Source organism: Triticum aestivum, chromosome 2B (genome assembly GCF_018294505.1).
Source record: "Triticum aestivum cultivar Chinese Spring chromosome 2B, IWGSC CS RefSeq v2.1, whole genome shotgun sequence".
Classification (NCBI taxonomy): Eukaryota; Viridiplantae; Streptophyta; class Magnoliopsida; order Poales; family Poaceae; genus Triticum; species Triticum aestivum.
This window is the reverse complement of record NC_057798.1, coordinates 716,835,826-716,839,416: the sequence shown is the minus strand read 5'-3', so window position 1 is coordinate 716,839,416 and position 3,591 is coordinate 716,835,826.

Here is a 3,591-nt window from a genome sequence, read left to right as displayed (position 1 = left end):
TCAAAACCGGTCAACAAAGAGGGGAGGGTTGAATCCTAGCCGGTTTTGAGAGTTGGGGGTTGTAATTTAGACGGTATTGGAGTTCAGGGTTGTAAATTAGACCAGGGCAAGAGCTGGGGGTTAAAATATGCACTTCTCTCTATTATTTCCAAGTTCATGTTTAGTGTAATGGCACATAAATTTCACATATAAAAATACAACATGAAAATATTTTTTATTTTAAATATTTTATATTTTCATTGTTGAGTACTTTGAAGAGGTAGACATGAACTTCTTCAAAAACTGATGGGGATTGAATTATTTTAACCTATATCATAAATTATTTTGTCAATTCATGTATGTTCATTCCGGACAACAAGCACACACTATTACTGTTTATCTTCATTGTATTTCTACAATACCCAATTATTAACAAATTGACAAAGTTGTATTTTGTAAACTATTGAACATGCATTAAAAATATTGTGTTGAACTTCTTAATACAATTTTTCAAGATGCTACAGAATATTAATTTTAATACATATTGAACTTTTTAAAAATACGCATTGCCAATTTTTTAATCCAAGATGAACATTTTTCAAAAAGACTTGTTGATTTTTTTTAATACATTCGAAACATTTTCCAAAAACATGTTGAACATTTTTCAAATGCACCAACACTTTCTTTAAGTTTATATGGCAATTGTATTTTTCTTACATTTCTTTTTTAATGGTAAAAATAATGTGAAAAATAAAAATGAAGAACTTGAAAAAGTAAAATAAAACTTGTGAGGGTCCATAGAAGCACCATACATAAATGAAAGTCACTTGAAGAGGTACATAGAAAGCAAAGCGGACTTTTGGAGCACGGTGGCTACTGAGCATGCTTTTTCTGAAAGGCTAAAACTTGGAACCTAAAAGTTTCAAAAATAGTTGTTTGTTTTCACACAAAAATGTATGCATGTACTCTAAGTGACTTTCAAATTTCTTTCGAAATTATGTTATATTACACCCTGCAAAAAAAAGACAAAAATCCGGCAAAAATAACAAGCTGATTTTTCAATGTATTTGTCTTTTTTATCTCTCACGTACGAACATAGATTTTGATGAAAATTCACATGGATATATTACACTTCTATGTGTGCATGTACAAAAAAATTACATTTTTTTAGCTTTATAAACATTCTTTTCTTTGAACTACAATAAAAAGGACACAATGTTTCCATGCTTCAAAATTACTTTTCACATAGAAATGCAGTATATGGAGTTCGACCACGTCAATATCTGCTAAGCACAATATGGCATCGTGACCAACTCATGCGTACAATTCAATCGGCGATCACGAGTAACACAATTTTTTTAATTTGCGGGGTTTTCCTACATGATTAAATAAAATATGAGAGGTTCTTTTATGCATGGGCCACTCAGCCCCTTTCCAACTCTGCCACTGCCAGCAGGGCCGGTCCTGAGAGTTTGGGGGCCCGGGGCGAAACTAAAATCCGGGGCCCCTTGATAGAAGTTTCAAAATAACATACAATGTACATATTTTCTATCCACTTTGATATTGGAGATTTAAGTTTAAATCTTCCACAGGGAAGGAACCATCTGGATGCTTTGAGATAAGTTTTTGCAGCGGCACTATAAAATCATAGAATTGATCATCAGGTTAAACAGCGAGTTCTTAGAGAATTTGACGCACCTTAGTGGTTAATCTTCTTTCAGTAGACATCGTCTCAGAATCAAGGAACATGGCTATGTAGACTATCCATCTCGCTTCAGATTCGGTAGCTATTATATCCTCCACCACATTTACTTCATTTACCAATTTTTCCAGCTTCTGAATTACAAAGTATACATAATGTGTATTACTCAAAATCCAACATGTGCTTCGGACCTATTTTGTGCTACTAACATTTTCTACACTAAATCATAAGTGTCAATCATAACCGAGTTATAACAATAAACTGTGCCTTGCGATAAACACACCATATTGGCTAAGGTACTTACTTGACTTGCTATTCGATTCAACAGCGACAACAACTAATTCATAATCGAACCATAACGTCACGGGGCTAGGCCCAATATCTTTGTTCGCTACAGAGCATCTCCAACAGCCGCGCTCCGCGCCGCACGCAAAAAACTAGTTTGCCGCGCGCGCTTCAGCTAGTTTAGCGCGCCCGCCAGCGTTGGCTCCAACAGCCGCGCTAAAATGCAGCGCGCGCGTCGCTCCAGCAGCGCGTAAAAATACAGCGCGAACGGCACGCACAAACCACATATACATTTCAAATAGAAGCAAAAATGATCAAACTTAAACAAAATAAATCAACAATAAATAGTTCAATTTCGTTATCATTACAACCCAAACAAATAGTTTATCATTCAGTACAACAAATACTGTAATAAACACAACAAATAGTTCATGAACAATACAATGTTGAACGCAGAAATCATGTTCTTTGTCGTTCATACCATGCCCACCACTCTTCAATCAAATCCTTCTGAATATCATTGTGCGTTGCGGGACGCCGAATGGCATGATAGGAGGCAACAAAACGGGCTACCCTTTCAGCCCTCCATCGCACTCGCACGGGATGTCCCAAGAGCTCATACTGTGAGTAGTCTAAATCTTGATCACGCTCATTCTCGATGATCATGTTGTGCATGATCACACAAGCGTGCATGATGTACCAAAGCATTTTTTACCCCAAAATCTAGCCGGTCCTCTCACAATAGCAAATTGGGCTTGCAAAATCCCAAATGCTCTCTCCACATCTTTTCTAGCCGCCGCCTGAGCATTGTGAAAATCAAGATTTTTCTTACCTTCTGGCTTTTTCAACGGCTTGACGAAGGTTTACCACTTTGGATAGATGCCATCCGCTAGATAATAGCCATAGTTGTACGTACGGCCATTTGCCACAAACTGCACCGGTGACAACTCACCATTTGCAATCTTATTCATCAGTGGTGACCGGTTAACAACATTGATGTCATTCAAAGATCCAGGCATTCCAAAGAATGCACGCCAAATCCAAGTCTCCTGATCGGCCACCGCTTCAAGGATTATAGTGGAACCCTTTTTTTTGGCCGTGGAATTGCCCATGCCATGCCTTTGGACAATTCTTCCAACTCCAATACATGCAATCTATTGAGCCAAGCATGCCAGGAAAGCCGCGAGCTTTGTTCATCGCCAATAGCCTTGCGACGTCTTCAACATTGGGAGATCTCAAATACTCCTCGCCAAACACTTGCACAATTCCCACTGCAAAGCGCTTGACAAACATGATGGCTTGGCTCTCACCCATAGCCAAGTGATCATCAACTAGATCAGCCGGGATACCGTATGCCAACATACGCAAAGCGGCTGTCACCTTCTGAAAGGTACTATGCCCAAGCTCTCCGGCGGCATTCCTCCTTTGCTGAAAAAACCGGTCATGGCTTGCTAGTTTCTCTGCAATGCGCCTGAACAAGTCGGTGCTCATCCTAAACCGACGACGAAAATACGACTCCGGGTATGTGGGATTCTCCACAAAATAGTGCCTCATCAATCTGTTATGGGCATCAATCCTATCTCTCCAAATTTTCTGCCGACCCATAACCGAACCACCGTGCTTCG